The following is a 20,897-nucleotide window of genomic DNA, read 5'->3' as shown; positions in this document are numbered from 1 at the left end:
GGAAGAGGCTTAAAACAGGCCTGCCTGGCATTTGCAAAGGGGTGATTTACTGACAAAGCCCCCACACCTTTTTATCTCTCCCTCTGCCCCACCCGGTTAACAGTCTTCCCCTGGAAGAACCAACCGCCCCAGGAAGCCCAGAGCAGAAGGAGCTCTTGAGAACAGGAATAACTAACCAGAGTGTCATCTGAGCACCTTTTCTGGGGCCAGGGTAATGAGAATTATTCAAATACAATCATAAAAATGAGGCCAGCCAGGCAGGAATGGGGTGGAGGTGGGAGAGGAGAGGGGGTAGGGGGAAGGATTTCTTGCCAGTTTTAAGTTTCATAATTTCTGGGGAGTACTCTCAGGGTCCCACAGAAGAAAATTTCCCCGCATCTCCACCCCACTAAACTCAAGATGTCTGGAAGCACCGCCTCGGTTGTCTGCCGAGGGGTACTTGGCCTGGGTCGGGGGTAGTGTTCCCGAGTTCCTGGCCCGGGGTGGGGGGTAGGTGGGGAGCGGGTCGGCTGCGTTCTTCCGTCGGAGGCCACCTCTCACTCTGAGGTTTTCTCCCCAGCAGCCGGAGCCGGCTTAGGCGTCTTAGAAAAGCCTCCAGCAGAGGGAGACACTCCGGCGGCTGCTCCGACTTGGAAGCGGCCGGGGCCGGGAGTGGGTGGGGGTGATGGGGGGGTGGGGAGAAAGGGGGAGTGGGGAGAGGGGAGGTGTGTGGAGGGGGGGGGGGGGGGCTCCGGGGGGCGGGTCCCTGTGCCGCTGACGTCCCGAGCAGTGCTGGGAAGTATAGGCTGTGTTGTCACGCCGGTGTCAGTCTGATGAAGATTGGCATCAGGTAAGCTGTCATTCATTTCCATGTCAGAGACGCTTTTGCAGGCGGCGGCGGCGCGGCGGCGGCGGGTGCTGCTGCTGCGGGCGGCTGCCTCAGAGCGCGTGTGTTTTATTCCAGTCCCCAAGCCAGAGTATTATTCATTGCGACAGGGCAAGGAGGAGAGAGGGAGAGAGGGAGGCAGCAGGGAGGAGAGAGAGGGAGGCAGCAGGGAGGAGGGAGGCAGGGAGCAGCGAGGGACGGCGGGAGCGTGCAGAGGAGCTGGGGAAGCGCCGGGAGAGCGCGGAGCGAAGCAGCGCGACCGGCGTTGAGGCCCGGGAAGGAGGCGGCCCGTCCGCGCCTGGGCCCGGCCAGCGCGCAGCCCCGCCGCCCCGCCGCCTCGCCCCGCTCGGGCCCGTGGCGGGGCGTGCATTGTCCACGGGTGCGAGGAGCGGGGCTGAGGACTCGGACCGCCAAGGGCCCAAGACACCGTAGCGGGCGGGCGGGGAGTTGCGCGCCGGGTGCGCCGGGGACCCGAGCAGGGACTCGCGCGCGGGCCGGCGGAGCCCGGGTGCCGGCAGCTCCGGGCTGGGCGCTCCGCGGGCGAGGCTGAGATCAGCGGGCCGGCTCCAGGTTCGCTTTCTTTCTCCCGGCTTCGGGCGCCCTTCGGGCCGGCTCTTGCTTGGCGCCAGCAGCTTGGAGCTGCCTTCGAGCGGCTGGAAGCCGGAGCAGCCCCAGACTCGGCCCGGGTGACTGGAGTCTGGGAGCCGCGGCCGCGTCCTGCCCGGCCTGGGGAGCCGGGACGAGTGAGGGTTTGCAGGCGGATCCGTGGGGACAGCGGAGCACGAGCTGTGGATCAGGAAAGCCGGGATCGCAGGGGCCAGGCTCGGGGACCCTAATGCGGGAGGAGCCGTAATTTGTAGCGTTACTAGCTTTCCGAGGATTGTTGGGAGTCTTTGGCGAGGTGTGGGGAGGCGTAGGGGCCCTCGGCGAGGTTCGGGAATAGGGAGCCCTCCTGGCTCAAGAACTAGGGCACGAGTTCGTGGGGGGGGGGGGGGGTGTCGGAAAGCGCTCAAAGAGAGAGAGCCGAGGGGGATGGGGCAGGGTCCCAAGTCTGCCGCGGAAAGTTTGCGTTTCTTTCGGGTGAGGCGTGCGGGGCTCTTCCGACTCCAGACCCAGAGGAAGAAACGAGCCACGCGGGCCGCCTTTTCCGGGGGCTCTCAGGGGAGAACCTGAGGTTCGGGCTTGGTGGGGAGACCAGGGGCTAGGACTGGGAGTAGGGCGAGGGGTGGGTGGTGTTTGTGCATCAGCCCTGAATTAGGGCTGGGCTTCGGGGCCAGGCTAGAGTTCGGGTTTTTAGGATCCAGGCTGCTTTCAGAAGCCGGATCGAAGGGTGGCCGATCGAATCTGCACCCTGGTCAAAGCAGGGAGCCGGAAGGCTGGAGTTAAGGGCCTGGGCTTACATCTGAGACTGGAATCGGAGGAACTGGTGGCGTCTTTTAGGATTTAGCCACGGGTTCACGGCTTTTTTTGGCGGGGGGGAGTGGGGAGTTGAAACTATTGGAATTTGGGGAGGGTCGCGCCCGGGAGTCCCCACGCTCAGCGGGTTGAGAAACGATTAGGTAGGCGATTAAAGTAGTTGATGGGAGCCATGGCCCGCGAGCCCCAAATTCCTGCCGCTTATCCCCGAAAGAGGATCTGGAGGAGAGGACTTGAGGCGCGCAGGTCCGGGTCCTTGGAGAAAGATTCGGGAAGCGGACAATTCGAAGGAGGGTTCTGGGCGAAGCGACAGGGTAGCCTCGCAGGGCCAGGGATGGATAGAGACCTTGGCGGCTCGGCGGGCTCCGGAAGCCACTTGGAGTCTGCGGGTGCAGCGCGGCGGGCTGGGTGCGGTGGCCCGCAGGGGCCGCGGCCTGCGCGGGGGGCGCTAGCAGGGAGGCCTTGCTCCAGGCCCGGGGAGTCCGGGCTGCGGCGGAGGGCAGGGCGGGCTCGAACTCAAGCGCCCGGACCGGGGCCGCCAGCTGTTGACCCGCAGGTTCTGTCTGCACTTCCCCCCGGCCTCGCCCGGAAGCCCACACGCGGGACCGCCCGTGTGACGATCCGCTTGAGAAAGGTGGGGGGGGGGGGGGGGCGGATCTTGGGGTCCTTTGCCCTTACCCCTTTGCCCCAGGACTCCTCCAGCGTGTTGAAATGTTTTCCAACTAGTGGAAACCGAAAGCTTCGCATTTGAAGCAGATTTAGACTATCTCCTCCTCCCCAAATTTGAGAAAATGATGGTGTCCAAACACAAGCTCTATTACGCAAAGTCCTGGTCCCTAGCCCGCCCGCTGCCCTGCCTTCTGGCCTTCCCGAGGCTTTAGGACCTTGGTGGGGGGAAGGTAGGGAGGGTCTCCTGTCTCTGATCGCCCACTCAAGCTGCACCCCGTTTGACTCTGGCCTAGCTTGGCGGGGGTGGGGTGGGGGGGTTGCCGGGGAGGGGGAAGAGAAGTCCCGACTAGGAACGGAGATTACCCCTTGGGCCACTAGAGAAGCAGAGTTGGGGAGTGAACAGGAGGAAGATTTGAAATTTCTCCTTTGCTATTTCAAACCCACTGTCCCAGCACTCTTGCACACACCGCGCCCCTCGCCGGGGCAGCCGGAAGGCGCTTCCGGGACGCAGAAGGCGCGCGACCCACGAGTGGCCGCGGCGGCCCCGGGGCGCGGCGGCCGCCCGGTGGCGGAGCTCCGAGGCTGTTGTTTTGCAGGCTTGGAATTCAGGCGCCCTCTCTCCCGCGGAGAGCCCGAGGGCGGGAGGGAGCCGTGACCCCACGGAGACTCCGCGGTCACCGCCTCCCCCTTTGTGAGCGCGAAAAGCATGAAAGCCGAGAGAAAGGGATGCTGTTCAGAATAAGGGGCAGGGGGTTACCGGAGGGAGATGGGCCCGGCCCACCGCTCACAGTAAAATGCCTCGTGCAAATTGCACTGAAGTGTACCCAACTTGAGACTGGCTGTTTTATGATCCTTTCTGCGAGTTTACAGCTCTCTGCTTTTAAGTCCATAGATTGCTTTAAGTTAATGAAAGTGCTGCTTTCAAAAAGGGCTTTTATTGTGAGGCCCTGGCAAGTCCAGCACCTCCCCTTTACTCTTCCAAAATGGGCCTGTTTAGAAAGAGGGAGCCTCCTGGAGTTTTCACATGGACGGAGCTTGGGGGGAGGACACCGTATGACAATGAGGATTAATAAAAATCAATGTCCAAGTCATTCGGAAAGAGGAGTTCACTTCTTTTCCAGTCCAGCGCCATCTGTACATTCCTGTCTTGCCTTTTGGACTTGCACTGAGTCTGACTTCAAATGTGGTGGGGTGCCTCCCCCTGACACCCCCCTCTCCCCATTGCTTTATGTAGGCCTGACCCGGTTCAATTAAACTCAAACTGGATTTCAGGATTTCAACTGGCTGCCCATTCAAACTGCAACTAAAATATTTACTCTGGACTGGGGGAGGGGCTTTGCTTGGCATTCAGGGAGATAGATGTGTTAAAATGTCAGGGAGAAAGGCTGGGAACCTTGAGAAGACACATGGAAGGCTGTTTTCCAGGGCTTTTTTCCTTTTCTCAATCTATTTGGCACAAAAGGTGAGATGACAAGGTTTTTGACTAGGTCCTAACACAGAAACTGCAGTGGGGCTGGCCTGCGGCTTTGACCGCATGTCATAACCATTTAAACTGTGGTTAGTTGTTCAAAGCCCAAAGCTTCTCCAAGCTGGGTTTCATTAACTCTACACCAGTTGCCTGGAAGTTCGGTAGCAATAAATTGTATAAACACATTTGAAGTAAGTTAGTGATGAAATAAGGAGAATTACTGTCTTGTGAGTGGAGAATCCTGAATTCATGGAGTTCTAGCTTAACTGGAAACATACCTCCTCTTCCTTGGCCTTGATGTTTATGGGTGTACCAGAGTGTGTGTTAAATTTCTTTCTGCTATGTCCATCTTCAACCTGGGGCTGTAACTCATTAGGGACCAAGGCATGCCTAGAAAGCAAAAGAGCTGAGTTTTAAAGGGCTCTCTATTAGCCTAGTTTAGAAACCAAACCAAACCCATCAACCTGACTTCCTTACCCTGGGTGAATGCAACAGAAACAGCAGCAGAGCAGACCAAATTAGATTTTTAAATGTTAGCGGCTTAATAATACTGTGTTGTTAGCAATTGAATTTGTTTTTATTAAAGAAACAACCTATAAAATTTATAGGCTTCCAACATGTTGCAAGATTTCCTTGCTATTTATTTAGCCTCCTCCCTCCTCTTCTGAAATTCTATCTCCAATTTCAAACTTTTTGTTCCCGATTTATTTAATTTGGAGCACATTTTCTAAATTAGTTCAAGGAAGGTGAGAAATGCAGTTATAAGTTTTTCTTTTTCCTGTGCCGTGCGGCACCAGGACAGCGATGCTGTAAGATATATATAAATGTGTGATGCAATTGCCCGAGGTGCCGGCATGTGAAGCAGAGTGTCTGGATCAAACAAAATGCAGATCAGTGTAGGGAGAGGATGAAAATGATGCCACGGAGGAAGTTACGTGGGGAATGAAATCATCACGAGCCACCATTAGCCTTGATTCTAGCCAACACACCATGCTTTGTATGACACTTCAGATGAGATCCGTGACTTATTGAAGATTGAATCAGGCTGAGAAGCCGAATTTTGGAGGAGGAGCTGCACCGGCTGGGCTCCGTCCAGGCTGCATGGCCAGGCTTGTTGCGATGAGGATCTGCTAATTTAATTAAATCTAATACCTGGTGGGACTTCCCTGGTGGCTTAGTGGAAAAGAACCTGCCTGCCAATGCAGGAGACGGGGGTTTGATCCCTGGGTCTGGAAGATCCCCTGGAAGAGGAAATGGCAACCCACTTCAGTATTCTTGCCTGGAAAATTCCATGGACAGAGGAGCCTGGTGGGCTACAGTCCATGGGGTCCCAAAAGAGTTGGACACAACTGAGCAACTGAACAGCACCAATAATACCTGGTGGGAAAGGGAGGCTGACAGGTCAGCGTGACGAGTGGCTTTTAGGCTGAGGTTTGGGGACCTGGCAGTTTTATACCCTGTGACTGTCTGGCTTCATGACTAAAGTGGGTCAGCTAGCTAAGCTTCCAGATCTTGGTTTCTTCATCTGCAAAATGGAATGTCTCACACGAATTCCTCATTCGGCCCTGAGAAAGACTGCTGCCTAATCCCGCACTCTAAATAATAAAGGAAATTGGAAGGAGGAGACTTCTGAGAAGTAAAGTTGCTTTCTTCATTGTGTTTTCTTGCCCTACTGGGCCTCAGAGCCCGTCCCCACAACTCTCAGGAGTTCTTAGACTTGGGTGAAGGGACTGAACTCCTGCCTTTCTTATATCCTAGAATTTGAAATCCCTGCTGTGATTCCAAAATCCACCTGGACTTTTCCCGGAAAGGCAATTAACCGTGAGCTGGGGAAACCAGTGTACTTATTCACAACAGTGCCACCTGGAGTAGCTTTCACCCATCAGATGAACACAGGATCTGACTGATCAGAAATGTTGCCTCTTTTCTTTATGTCATTGAGAAGAAGAGGCCAGAGCCTGGGCTGGTGTGTGACATCTGGTCGGGCTGGGGTTGGGGGTGGGGGGAGTGGGGGTGGGGAGCGGGGTGGGCGCTGGTCTGGAGCTAACTGCAGCTTGAACCTCGCTTAGCAGCCTCCACGCTGGCAGATCAAAGCAGATTCTGGGCCAGAAAGCCTGAGAAGTTACACCCGGCCCTTATACAAAAGTGCATATGCACTTGGAACCTCCTTCCGTTCCGGCGCCTGATTTTTCAAAGCTAGCCAGTGATACTGGAGACAGGCTGCAGTGGAATGCTTTGCCTTTAATTCTCCCTCATCCGGGGGTGGGGGGAGACTTCTTGGGGTAATTCTTTCCTCCACACATCCTTCTCTAGCAGTCACAGGCAGCATCTTAGTTTCCAGTCTGATGGGGGAAGAGTTCGGATACACAGAATGAGGGTGGAGGGAGATGGAAGGCACTCCTACCAGAGCTCGACTTTTCCTCGGTCCAGATCCCCCAGGAGGGAGGAAGAACCGGCCCCCAGGCAGCTGGGGAAGAGCTTGCTGCCAGAGTGTTGTCTTGAGAGAGATCTGCTGTTTGGCTTGGATGTCTCACCCCCCCAGCCCTGCCCGCCTGGGTTTCTAATTACAAGAAGAACGGTTCTGCTAAGACCTATCTCACTAAAAACACATCCTAGTGTGTAATAAGAAACCCTAAACCAGGCAGGATATTTTAAAACTGAAGCAATGAAGATTAGATTAAGTTCTCTACCAAACAGCTCCGCTCTCATATTATTTTTGGCTGGAATGTGGAGAAAAGCCGCTAGCCCTCGGGCCCAGGGCAGACTCCAGAGGGTTCGGATGGGGCTGGGGAGGGTGGCGTAACTGTTACTTTCTCCGCTCAGTAGGAACATGGCCAGTTTCAGTACAGCTCAGGCCAGGCAGGGGGGTGCCTGGTGGGGGGAAGAGGGAGCTTGAGGACGGGGAGGAGACCCTACCCAGAGAGTGGCCCTGAGTCAGCAGGTCACAGGGCGCTGAGAACCCTTTAACTCCCTCACATCATCCAGTCTTTTGTGTTCAGCTTATGCTCCTACCCGCCCCCCCACCGCCTCCCACTGCCCCATCCCAAGCCTAGTTAACCCAGCCATCTGCCACGTGGCCTTTGCAGGATCCTTAGTATGTACAGGCTTTCCTGACTCAGAAGGTAAAGAATCCGCCTGCAATGCAGGAGACCTGGGTTCGATCCCTGGATCGGGAAGATCCCCTGGAGGAGGGCATGGCAACCCACTCCAGTATTCTTGCCTGGAGAATTCCATGAACAGAGGAGGCTGGCTGGCGGGCTACAATCCATGGGGGTCCCAAAGAATGGAACGTAACTTTCACTTCAGTTTATTGGGTATTTTTCTGGGTGGAGAGAGGAACAAGCAGTTGTGCAGGCTTCCTGGAAATAGAGTAATCAATAATGGGGCATAAGAAGCCCTCACTCTGTCCTGATCAGGATGGGCAGCAGGGGGTCTGTTCAATCCTTTGTCCCTTCTTTCAGCAAATACATGGAGTGTCTCCTCTGCACCTGGCATGGTCCTCAGCACTGAGGACGCAGCAGCAAAAACAAATGGAACGAACACATGTAACCATCAGGTCACTGCCCTTGAGTAGTTTGCTGCAACAAGTTCAGAGTACAGGTTAGCATCAAAAAAAAACCACGTCAAAAGTCTAACTCTACTAGTTACTAATCGGGTGAATTTAGACAAGTTGCTATGGGTTTCCCAGGTGGCACTAGTGGTAAAGAACCTGCCGGGTAATGCAGGAGACATAAGAGGGTTGGATCGCTGGGTTGGGAAGATCCCCTGGTGGAGGGCATGGCAACCCTCTCCAGTATTCTTTCCTGGAGAACCCCATGGATAGAGGAGCCTGGAGAGCTATAGTTCATAGAATTGCAAAGAGTCGGACACAACTGAAGCGACTTAGCATGCACGCACAGACAAGTTCCTTGACATCTCTGATTCAGTTTCCCCACCTGTAAAGAGAGAAATAGAAGGACGTAGCTCATAGAACTGTGGAGAGAGGGTCTGTAAAGTGTGAGCACAGTGTCTGCCCCCCAGGACAGGCTCAGTTGGGTTTTCTGTCCAGCTTGTGGCTTATCCAGCCTCCCCTTTCCCTTGCCTTTCCTTCCCCAGGACGTGGCATGGGCCTCCCACAGGTCCCTGGTGCAGCAACAAGTGCTGAACAAACAGCTGTGTGCTCCCGTCTGCACACAGACTTCAGCAGGGCCTGTGGGAGAAATGGGGACACAGAGCGTGTCCCTGGGGACTGTGCAGTTTCAGGAAGGACAAAGTTGACCCACAAAGGGCTGAGAGATGTGTGCGCATGCCCTGAAATGAAAAGGAAAAAAAAAAGGTAGAAATCAGTTGTTAACAACAGAGGCAAGAGGAGGATGGGAGGCTGCCAAGGGATGGGGGCTGAGTAGAGGTGAGCTCTCAGCTGGTCTGGAGTTGGAGGGGCAAAACGTGAGACTGTCCAGGTCAAGGTGCTCCAGTACTGTCCTGGTGATGGCTGGCGGTGGTGGTGGGGGGGCAGCCTGTACTAGGTTATAAAGTCCAACCTCCTCTGACCACAGCCAGGGGGCCAGAAGGGGCCACCACTGCCTCAGGAGAGCCTCCCAGGCCTCCGTGTTGGGGAATAAGCTGCTTTCACGCCTTGATCTTTCAATGCATAGAACTTAGGCTTATGATTTAGTGCAGGGGGCCAACCAGCTAATTTCACTCCTGGCTGTGATGCGACTCTCTTACCTACCATCCCTGCGCTCCCTAAGCCAGGAGAGCAGAGGCTAGGCTCACGCCCGGCCCTCTAGGGGGCCATGAAGCTGCTGATACCAGAGCAGCTGGGATGTGGAGAACAAAGATTCTGGTCCAGACTGGCCACCGGCTTGCTGTTGACCTACAACATGTGACTGACCTTTGGGTGTCAGTTTCTTCGGCCGTCTAACCAGGAGCTGGAACTTGCTCTCAGAGCCCAGTTCAGCCCAAAGTTCTGTGATTCTGTGTTTCCTTCCATTGACTTGATTCGCACAGAGATGGTCATTGGAACCACTGTTGAAACACCAAACCAGCAAGTATCATGACGCATAGCGGCCAAGGCTCGGAGTGTGAGTGCTTGGCCCTGGGATGTCCTTCTGCCGTAGGGTCTCCCAAGACAATGGGGAGTTGGCTTTGACTTGATCAGTGGCCTTCCCAGGGTGAATGGGCAAGTCTAGCAGTAGGGGCGGGCTTCCCAGGTGGCATAGTGGTAAAGAACCCCCTGCCAGTGCAAGAGACACAAGAGACATGGGTTTGGTCCTGGGTTGGAAAGCTCCTCTGAAGGAAGAAATAGCAACCCACTCCAGTATTCTTGCCTGGGAAATCCCATGGACAGAGGAGCCTGGAGGGCTGCAGTCCTTGGGGTAGAGAAGAGTCAGACAGGATTGAGTGACTAACACAACAAGAGGAGTGTTGTGACTCTTCTAGAAGAAAGTATCTGTAAGCATTCACAGTAAATATTAGTTTTTTCCCCCCCAATTAAAGAATTTTCTCATGCACCCTCTCGTTTGAGCCTCTCAGCTTTGTAACGCTGTCTCCCTTTATGAGGGAGAGGAACCAGGACTCAGAGAGGGGCTGAAGCAACAGGCCCAGGAAGGGATGGCAGATGCCTCCGTCTGTCCAGAGGGATGCACGGTAATTAGGGTGGCCTGTGTCCATCTATGATGATGAGGGCTCTTTCTTTAGCCTTCCGGAGACAAAGCAAGTGCCCACTGAGCTCTGAGAGCCTCCATGCCCTGAGCTCCAACTCGTCTTCTCCTGAGAGTCTCTTCACAGGAGCCACCTGAACCCAGCTCCCCGTTACCCAAGCCTTTGTTTGGCAAATGCTGCAGGGACCTCCCGGCTGTTATGAAAACCCAGACTATCTGGGTTGACGGATTTCAGGACCGCCGGGGAGCGCTCGGGACTGAGAACGAGCTTCTGTCACCAGGAGGCCCTGGCTGCACACCTTGAGTCTCTCTGGGCTGCCGTTTCTTCACTTCCACAAGGCCTTCAGGAGGGCTGGGGTGCCCCGCACGGAGAGGAGGAGGTGGATTTCGGGCAGGGAGGCGGGGTGGGGGCAGTGGCGGTGGGTGGCAGAGCTGCAATGCCGTCACCCTGCCTCCATCGGCCGCCCGGGCTGGGAGGTGGCTCAGAGTGAGCGGGCTGATGCGATGTCCTGGGGCTACACCTGTGGTCCTCTGGCTTTCCGTCCTGACAGACACCGGGGACCCTGAGGCTGTAAGTGGCAGGGCCTCTGTCTAGGCCGAGTCCAGGGTGGTTCAGGGAGTCTAGATGGAGCAGGGGGAGTGAGCCCACCCACAGAGGTCCCTCATGTGGTCCTCACTCCGCGGTCCCTTGTCTCTGAGTAGTCTCTATCCCCAGGCCTGTGCTGAGCCGGGGGTCCAGGGCTGTCCCCACCCTTTCTCAGGTGAGGCCCTGTTCTGTGTGGGCTGTGAGTTCAACTCCAGGTCAGGGGCTGAGAGAAGCAGCCCAGAGAGATTCCACGTGTGCGCCCAGCGCCCAGGGCCTCGTGGTGACAGGAGCTCATTCTCAGTCCAGAGCCCTCCCTCAGTTCAGTTCAGTCGCTCAGTCGTGTCCGACTCTTTGCGACCCCATGAACCGCAGCACGCCAGGCCTCCCTGTCCATCACCAACTCCTGGAGTTTACTCAACTCATGTCCATCGAGTCGGTGATGCCATCCAGCCATCTCATCCTCTGTCGTCCCCTTCTCCTCCTGCCCCCAATCCCTCTCATCATCAGGGTCTTTTCCAATGAGTCAACTCTTCGCATGGCGTGGCCAAAGTATTGGAGCTTCAGCTCAGCATCAGTCCTTCCAGTGAACACCCAGGACTGATCTCCTTTAGGATGGACTGGTTGGATCTCCTTGTAGTCCGAGGGACTCTCAAGAGTCTTTTCCAACACCACAGTTCAAAGCATCAATTTTTTGGCACTCAGCTTTCTTCACAGTCCAATTCTCACATCCATACATGACCACTGGAAAAACCATAGCCTTGGCTAGACAGACCTTTGTTGGCAAAGTAATGTCTCTGGTTTTTAATATGCTATCTAGGTTGGTCATAACTCTCCCTGGCGGTCCTTAAATCCGTCAATGAGCCTCCTGTTTAATGAAAGCCTGGCAATGTGTTGTGTGGTACTCAGGGCCTCGCATGTTTGACCTTCGACACATCTCTTAGCCCTTCTGGATCTTAGCGTCCTCATTTTATACGAGGAGGAGGTTAGATAAGATTGTCTTCAAGGCCCCTTCCGGATCTGCTATTCTGTGACTCTGGGGGGTCCATGCTGGAGTGTGTGCTCCAGACGCCCAGGAGCCCTGGGTCCGGAGGAGGTGGTGGGCTCCAGGGGACATTCGGCCCAGTGGCGGTGGGACTGCCTGGCTCTGACTAAGCAAGCGGGGTGGGGAGAAGGAGATTTAAGGGCAGCCGGGTTTCACTTATTTGGGTGCTGGGGCTGGTGAGCTCCCACTGAGGGCCCCTTTCTGAGTCCTCCAGGATCCAGGAGGACCAGGGGGATATTCATCAAGCAGAAGAGACCAGCAGTTAGGGAGCTCAAGTCCGCTGCTCTCCTGTGGCCTGAGCAGAAGTGGTGGTTTCGCACTGTTGCCTTGATGGGAGCGTGTCTCGTGGCCCCATCTCCTTCCAGCCCTCTCTGGAAGGAGCTGGCTAGACGCACAGTGGGGCAGCAGTCCCCCGGGGGCTCCTCACTCGTTAGTATGACCCGGAGGACACCCAGAGAGCTAGGTGGAACTCCCCAGCCTTCCCTGGAGGCCGAAGGAAGGCATCCAGTTAGCAGCAACGAGATGGAGGGGTGCTACCTCTTGCGGACAACCAGATTGTTGGGAAAAGCCCTTTCCAAGCTGGATGTCTGGTCTCCTGGAATACTCTTCACAGTCGTTTCCACTGGCTTTGGAAGGGAGAGAAGATGGAGAGAGCTCTGCGCTCGCGGGCTGTGCTCTGGGTGGTGCAGTTAGCTGCCGGCAGGGGGTTAGGGGACCATCCCCCGCTTTCTTTCTGCACAGAGTCCAGGTGCCGCCTGTCCACAGTGGGGCTGGATTCCACCAGGAGGGAGGAGACCGGCTGCCATAGCGAGCATGCAGACCACAGGAAGGAAAGGGCTCTTTTGAGCCCTGTGGTTTCTGAGCAGCTGTGCAAGTTCGCAGGAGAGTGGAGACCCTTTCGCTACTTGCTGGGAGCACTCACTCTTTATTTTATCTGGCCATCATCATAGACCCAGGAAAGAAAGTGAGGCTCAGCGTAGGTAAGAGAACTTGCCCAAGGTCACCCATCTAGTTCGGTGTCCCTCTGGAGCAGTGGTCCTTCCAGCCCAGCTTGTTGCGTGCTCTAGGGAGATGCGTGTTTGGGGGAAAGTTGCTATGGGTGGCTTGCTAACTTTTTCCTCCTTCTCCCTCCCAGCCCAGACCCCGTGCTCCAGCTCCTAGCAGGCTCAGTGTAAGATATAGGGCTGTGACTGGGTTGGTCACAGGTGATGAGATTGTGATGTGACAAGGAGCACGGCTGAGGCAGACCAGTGCCTCATGAGCCAGAGCCCTGGGTTTGAGCTGAGACTCAGCTGGATGCTTAGCGCGTGGCCTTAAAAGCTCGCCCCACCATCCCCCTCAGTAAAATGGTGGTGATAATGCCTCCTGGCCAGGACCACCTGAGCCAGCAGATGAGGATGTGCTGTGCACATTACATAAACATAAACAAAAGTGCCTGCACTGTGCTTTGCATGTAACACACGGGGGAGAAAATTGGTTGGCACCTCTTGTTGCCAACTATGTTTCTTTATAGTTTAGGGTTGAGCACATATACACGCACACACACACATACTACACACACACCCCGCATGCTCACTCAGAGAGTGATGACAACCTTATTTAAATGATTGCAAGCTGGCAGGGTGGCCGTTCACAATGGCTCCACAGCTGGGGTGTGAATGGGTGGTTTTCTAGATTCCTGCAGAGAGTCAGCAAACCGGCATTACATGCCTACTATGGGCCAGTGGCTGTTGCCACTTACGTTTTCCCATTCGGTCCAATGAGGGGCCATCTTGGGCCTGGTATGGGGAGGGTTGGACCCTGCTGGGTCCCATCAGTCTGCACCAGGCCACAGGCTCCTCCCTGTAGGTAACATTCATTCTATAGATTTTTACTGAACACCTTGTACATGTCAGACCTGGCAAAGGTGCTGGGGAGACCGTGAACTAGGCAGACAGGCGCCCTGCCCATGGAGCTCACAGTCTCCGGGGGAGATGGATGTTTGAGTTCTGTGGGTAATGAGTGAAACCATGATAAGAGGCATGGAGGAGAAGTCCAGAAAGTGATGATCACATAGCTGGGGGATGTGTGCTCCTCTGGGGGTCTGGAGGGCATCCTGGGGACATGAGGTTCAGGCTGAGGTTTGAGGGGAGCCAGTGAGGATTCCAGTCACCTTGGGCTGGCTTTGCCTGACCTCATGGTCACTTGAGGCCCTTCCTGAAGAGAGAGAGTTGGCCAAACCCTCCACTCCAGGGGGCTCCTTTCCCATCCCAGGCAAGGGCAGAACAAGGTGAGAGAAGGCCAGTGGGCGCCAGAAACAGCCTTCTAGGGATTTTGCTCTCACCTGAGTTACCTGTCCGTGCGGCTTCACAGAGCAGAGCTGATGCTGTTCCCACAGAACCCCTCCCCCTAACCCATCCTTCCACACTCCTCCAGGGCACAGCCTCCAGGGGAGCCTTTAAGCGATGTAGGCCTCCCTTGCCCATTCTTCCCCAGCTGGGGCCCTGCTCGTATCCGAGGGTGCCTGGTGATGTTGCCTGGTGATGTTCATGTTCATGTCTCACCTGAGTCTGATTTCTGGAAAGCCCTCAAGGGCAGCAGCTGTGAGCTGGGGAGCAAAGTCTCACCCTTCTTCCTTGGTACCATTGGGAGGACTATATTCATCACAGATCTGGCCCTTCCCCCTAGATGGGATGAAGTCAACCTCTTGAGTTGTTTCCTTGGTGAAGTTGGAAATACTGGGAACAATAAATGAATATTTTGTACTCTGGTCCTTTGGAGGGGGTAATGGAGAGACAGGAGTGGGTAGCCAGAGAGAGACTGATGAGTTTAAGTCACTAGGGCTGTAAATGCAAAGTTAAACAGATGTTAAAAAAAAAAGGAGGCTTGCAAGGGAATAGCTGGTGGTACAGAATGGACCTTTGCCTGAGGCTTCAGCATCCTCCAGGGTTGGCAAAGTGTATCTGCCTTGGGGTTGGAGAGGTAAGGCCCCACAAATGCCACAGGCTGGATGTGTGATCTTGGGCAATTTTCTAAACCTCTGAGTCTGAGTTTCTTCCCTTTTGTGAAATGGGGAGAACAAAGACTCTTTCCAGAGGTTCGATGCGCCTGGTCTAGTCCCTGGTTGCTTGCTTGGTTGTTTCAGTCATGTCCAACTCTTTGAGACCCTGTGGACCATAGCCTGCCAGGCTCCTCTGTCCGTGGGATTTTCCAGACAAGAATGCTGGAGTGGGTTGCCATGCCCTGCTCCAGGGGATCTTCCCGACCCAGGGATCGAACTCAAATCTCCTGCATCTCCTGCATTGCAAGCGGATTCTTTACTAGGGAAGCCGCTAGTCCCTGGTACTGGGTACTTAAGATGTGTGGGTTCCTTTCCTGCATGTCCTTCTCTCTCCCCACAGTGCTGGACACAAAGTTCCCCTTCAGGAATCAGGAAGGAGTGGGTGCAGGGAGGTGTGGGCCTCTCTGGGGAGCCCAGCTGGAATGGCTGTCCGAGGACCGCAGGCTGGAGGCGTGGATGTCAGAGCTGGCGAGTCTTCCCCAAAGGCCAGGTGCAGTGTTCTGGGGCTCCCGCAATAATCAGGACAGCATAAGTGGCCTTGGGAGGGCTGCAGAGCAGAGATTCTTTGAAACAGGGCATTGGGAGGATAGGAGGGGGGAAATGAACACTTCCAAAGAGTCTGCTCTGTGCTTGCCCTTGAACTAGGTGCTTTAGCACCCATTGTGTGAATTTATAAATTTAGAAACATAGCATTTTAAAGTCTCAGAACTGGAAAGGACATAGAGACACCTATTTCAGCCTCCCTATTTTATATATGGAGAAATGAGGCTCAGAGAGGACAGTAATTTGCCTAAGGTCTCACAGGAAACTAGTAGCAGAGCTAGGTTAGAAACTGGCCAGGCCAGGACAGTTGGGGCAGAGCAGAAAGAGCACAGATTTGGGAATTAGACAGTCTAAGTCTGGCTCCAAACTTGCTTACAGTGTGATCTAGAGAAACTTACTTCCTGAGCCTCAGTTTGCTCAGCTGTAAGATGGGATGGCAATTCTCGACTCAAGTGGTGAAATAGAAATAGAAATGAAATAGAAATGAGATTACCTGGGCAAAGTGCCTGTTATGATAAGGGGGCTCTGTGGGCTTGAATCCTTTCCCTTCTCAGCCCTGCCCCCTCACCACTTGGCTCAGGGCTCTGACCACACCCACAGGGCCTCCAAAGAGCCTTGAGTTGGTCCAGCCTTGTGTCCCCCGGGGTGCCAATACACAGGAGGCCTGGGGCACTCATTCCGTTATTCTTCAAGCACTTACTAGGAATCTCGGGTGTGTGCCAGGCATTGTCTCCATGCCTGGGCTTTGTTGTTGTTGTTGAGTTGCTAATTCGTGTCCAACAATCTGTGACCCCACGGACTGCAGTGCACCAGGCTCCCGTCCTTCACTATCTCCCGGAATTTGCTCAGATTCATGTCCATTGAGTCGGCGATGCCATCCGACCATCTTATCCTCTGCCGCTCCCTTCTCTTTTTGCCCTCAATCTTTCCCAGCATCAGGGTCTTTTCTAGTGACTCAGCTCTTCACATCAAGTGGCTAAACTATTGGCACTTCAGCTTTAGCATCAGTCCTTCCAGTGAATATTCGGGGTTGATTTCCTTTAGGATTGACTGGTTTGATCTGCTTGCAGTCCAAGGGCTAGAAAGGAGCAAAAACAGATGTAGCCTCTAGCCTGATAAGAGTTTTCAGTTGGATGGAGAGGAGAAGCATTAATTAAAAAAAAAAAAAATCATACAAATAAATTCGAAACAACACATATAATAGGAGCTTTGAAGGGAAAAATGTGGAACTATGGGAGCATTTAAACAGGAGATTTTATTTAGAGAGAGCAGGGAAGAGTCTTCAAGGAAGAGAAGTTTGAGCTGAGATCTGAAGAGGGAGGAGGACATGAGTGAATAAAGATGGAAGCAAAGAGTAGGGTTTAATCCCTCGGCCGGAAGTTCCCCTGGAGGAGGGCATGGAAACCCACTCCTGTATTCTTGCCTGGAAAATCCCATGGACAGAGGAGCCTGGTGGGCTAAAGAGTATTCCAGGGTGTGGCGTGGGGGAAACAGTAGGTGTGACGGCCCTGGGGAGAGAGGAAGGGATTAATGGATGGCCAGGGGGCCAGGACCATGTCAGGAGGGACAACTTGGAAGAGCTTGGAAGCGTGCACAAGGAGTCTGATCTGGACCAGGCAGCACATTTGGATGAGGTGGGAAGACCGAGGCTGTGATTCTAAAGCGGAGACCAGGCTAAAGCCTGGCTAAAGGGACTTCCCTGCTGGTCCAGCAGTGAAGAATCCGCCTGCCAATGCAGGGGATACGAGTTCGATCCCTGGTCTGGGAAGATTCCACATGCCCAGGGGCAGTTAAGCACACCCACCACAGCTACTGAAGCCTGTGTGCCTAGAGCCCGTGCTCCGCAACGAGAGGGGCCACCGCCCTGAGAGGCCAGCACACCACAACTAGAGTGTAGTCCCTGCTCGACGCAGCTAGAGAAAAGGCCGAGAGTAGCAACCAACACCTCGCGCAGCCAGAAATAATAAATAAAGAAATAAAAAAATTTAAAAACGCTGGCTATAGGCCCGGAGAGAGAAACAGAAATGAAAGTAATAATAATAAAAATCATAAATAGATTGCAGGTCCTTGGTGGAGAGGAGGGAGGTAGAAGTGAAAAATGAGCAAATTCATCACATAAGTGAATGGTGTCAAATTCATTTATGTCAAAGCCTTAATGATTTGGATTCATTGTTGAATAAAAGCCAACGCCCTCACAGTGGCTGAATCCCCACCTCCCCAGTCCCGTTCTTCTCTCCGTCTTCCTTTGTTACTGCTCCAGCCAGCCAGACCTTCCCCACCCAGATTTCCTTGAGGAACCCAGAGGTGTCAGGCGTGTTCCTCCCTTGGGGGTTTTACACTGGCTGTTCTCTCTGCCTGGAGCCCTGTTTCCCTGACCTTTGTCTGACTCGATTCTTTGATCTAGGCAGAGCTGAGGGCAAGACCCTCAGGATTCTTAAACGTTTGGGGAACTTCTGAGAAGATCCTCTAAATCCGGAGTCCCCAACCTCTGGGATCTAATGCCTGGTGATCTGAGGTGGAGCTGATGTAATCATAATAGAAAGAAAGTGCACCATAAATGCAATGAGCTTAAATCATTCCCGAAACCACCCCCTCTGACTCCTGGTTTGCGGAAAAATTGTTTTCCATGAAACTGATCCCTGGTGCCAAAAAGGTTGGAGACCGCTGCTCTAAATGGTCTATGAGGTTGTGGCTGTTCTGTGTGAGAAGTGGGCAAATAATCTCCCAACGATGATGAGAATTTGTTTCTCAAGACCTGGGTCCAGTCAGCTTCCGGTATTGAGCACTCTGCTCTTCTGCCCGCCACCTCAAGCCCCAGCTCCACCCAGACTAGCCACTCTTGGTCTTAGGCTGGAGTTGCTGGGGGCAGGCCTCAAGCTGTCCTCCTACTCAGAGTGGGAGCCATCAACGTTATCCTTCAGCTGTTGTTTGCATTCTGAAAATGCGTTTGTTTTGTTTCGGAGCCACAGAGCACAGGAAAGCCTGGGTCACGGGGGGCCAACCACCTCACTTTGCTGGGGACCATGCTGGTTTAGTGCTTTAGCGCTGAAAACCCCAACTTCAGGCGGAGCCCTGGGTCCCGGGTGCTGGAGTGGCTGGTCACCCTGTGAGTCAGTTCAGACAGACTCATGCAGCGACTAAAAGCTGTCCCCTTGCTCCCTCCATTTGGCTTCTGAATCTTTCAGCAATAACAGAAGACCGTGGAGGGCCTAACTGAAAGATAAAAGCTTTTGGCTAGAGACAGTGGTTTAGTCGCTAAGTCATGTCCAACTCTTGCGACCCCATGGACAGAGGAGCCTGGCAGGCTAGAGTCCATGGGATTCTCCAGGCAAGAATACTGGAGTGGCTTGCCATTTCCTTCTCCAGAGTTCAAATCCCCCATCTGCTGCGGGCTATCAGCTTGACTATCATCTAAACCTGCGTCTCAGGGTCCTCTTTTGTAAACACGGGGACTGTAATAGCTCCACGATGGTGTTGGGTGGGGACTCAGATGGCCTGATGTGTATATAACTCCAGGCACATGATAGGTGTTCCGTCACAGGCTAGGTCATCCATGCCGTTGCATTTATTCCCAGTGTTGGCTACAGGATGGGAGAAATCACCACTTCCTTTCTCTCAGAGAGCCTGGCCTAGGCACCCCAGCTCCATGCACAGAGGGTTCTTAAATGGGCTGGGAGTCATCCAGTCAAGGGACTCAGGGCATGATGGCTGCAGCAGGTGACAAGTGTGTTTTCTGATCATGGGTCCCCTGCTTTGTGAATTATTGGAGACAGACCTTAAATTCATGGCTAGCTACCTCCTGCCACCTCTCCCTGATGGAGGATGAACTATGCTCATGAGACAGGAACTCTTTTTTTTAATGATTTTTTTACCTGACCTTTAAAAAAAATTTATTACTTATTTATTTGGCTGCACTGGGGACTTCCTCGATGACTCAGCAGGTAAAGAATCTGCCTGCAATGCAGGAGACACAGGAGATGTGAGTTCAGTCCTTGGGTTGGAAAGATCCCCTGGAGGAGGGCATGCCACCCCACTCCAGTATTCTTGCCTGAAGAATCCCATGGACAGAGCAGCCTGGCGGGACACAGTCCATGGGGTCACAAAAAGTCGGACACGACTAAGCGCATGGCACATAGATCTTCACTGCAGCATTTGGGATCTAGTTTTCTGATCTGGGATCGAACCCAGGCCCCTGGCATTGGGAGCACAGAGTCTTAACCACTGGACCACTGGGGAAGTCCCTACATTGCTTATTTCAATGTCCAAAATGAAACAAAGGAGATAAACGTGATTACCAAGGCATTCTAAAAGTCACAAAAAGAGATGATTGTCTTCAGATCAACTCTTTTCCTGGATTTCCACTCTAACATTGACTTTGATGAGCCGGGGGCATCAGCAGATTGCACTCCCTCGAAGAACGAAGAACGGAGTATTCTTGAAGGGCCGGTCTGGGCAGGGGATGGACTCGTGCAGAGGAGAGAAGACCAATGGGCTGTTACTCGGAGCTGAACATGCTCTATTTCCTGTGAGGTTTTCCTCTGTTGCCTGTGGCCCCTCCATTTGGCTCAAATCCATTTTCAATTTGTTTAGCACCCACCGTGCGCCAGCCACCAGGGAAGAAAACAAAGATGATGAGCTTTGGCCTCTACGTGAAGGAGATTACAGTTTGAGTGGAGAGAGAAGCGTGAAAACATGGAAAATTAAATTATTTTGGAGGAGTTACATAGCAATACACGAAGGTGGATCATCAGAAGAGACGTTCCAGGACAGAGAGGATTCCTTACCGAACAAGAGACCCAGAAAAGAGTGTCTCAGAGGAAGGAGACGCAGAGGGCTGCAGGACCCGGAGACTTGATGGAAGAGGGGGATGGGGTACCAAACCCCTGATATGTATGATCTTGGAGCAGGCTTGGGATTCTGATGTGACTGCCTCGATTTTTTGTTTGTTTATTTTTTCCCAGTGTTTAAACTATTTTGTACCGGAGTATAGCTGATTAACAATGTTGTAATAGTTTCAGGTGCACGGCAAAGGCACTCAGCCATACATATATGTGTAGCCACTCTCCCCCAAACTCCCCTCCCATCCAGGCTGCACATGACAATGAACAGGGTTCCATGTGCTCTACAGTAGATCCCTGTTGGTTATCCATTTTAAATATAGCAGTGTGTACATGTCCATCCCCAATTCCCTAATTATCCCTTGCCTCCATCCTCCCCCCTTCCACCACCCCCTGACAACCATAAGTTCGTTCTCTAAGTCTGTGAGTGACTGATTCTATCTATATATATATGGCAAAGGCCAAGCTGCCCAGCTGATAACTTTGGCACAGAACCCAGACTGATCTGCATCTCGACTTTTTCTAATAACAAGCCTGTCTCCCACGAGCTAGTCCCTGAAAGTTGGGAAGGATTGACTAGTCAGGGAAAGGAGAGCCGTAAGCAAAGGTGTGAGTGAAGAAAGACCCTGCTGCGTGTTGGGGCGTTAGCCAGCCGGCCTGGAGCGGGAAAAGTCAGCCTTTTCCTGGGGAGTAGCACGCCCAGTCTACTGTGGGGTAGACACTTGAGCCTCCAGAATTTTGCACATGCTGACTGCTGTCCTCCTCAGAACCTCTCCTCCCCACACTCA

General features: G+C 53.7%; 1 protein-coding gene across 4 annotated transcripts in view; it reads left to right on the top strand.

Annotated features, from left to right (window-relative positions):
- The first annotated feature begins 768 nt into the window (after positions 1 to 768).
- The window catches only part of PKNOX2 (PBX/knotted 1 homeobox 2), a 290,935-nt gene continuing 270,806 nt past the window's right edge, over positions 769 to 20,897 (top strand). For all 4 annotated transcript variants that reach the window (XM_061167264.1, XM_061167273.1, XM_061167283.1 and 1 more), the window contains exon 1: positions 769 to 829. The gene's annotated coding sequence lies outside the window, so the exon portion shown is untranslated. The remainder of the gene's footprint in view (positions 830 to 20,897) is intronic.

Source organism: Dama dama, chromosome 2 (assembly GCF_033118175.1).
Source record: "Dama dama isolate Ldn47 chromosome 2, ASM3311817v1, whole genome shotgun sequence".
Classification (NCBI taxonomy): domain Eukaryota; kingdom Metazoa; phylum Chordata; class Mammalia; order Artiodactyla; family Cervidae; genus Dama; species Dama dama.
This window is presented reverse-complemented; position numbering and strand designations above follow the sequence as displayed.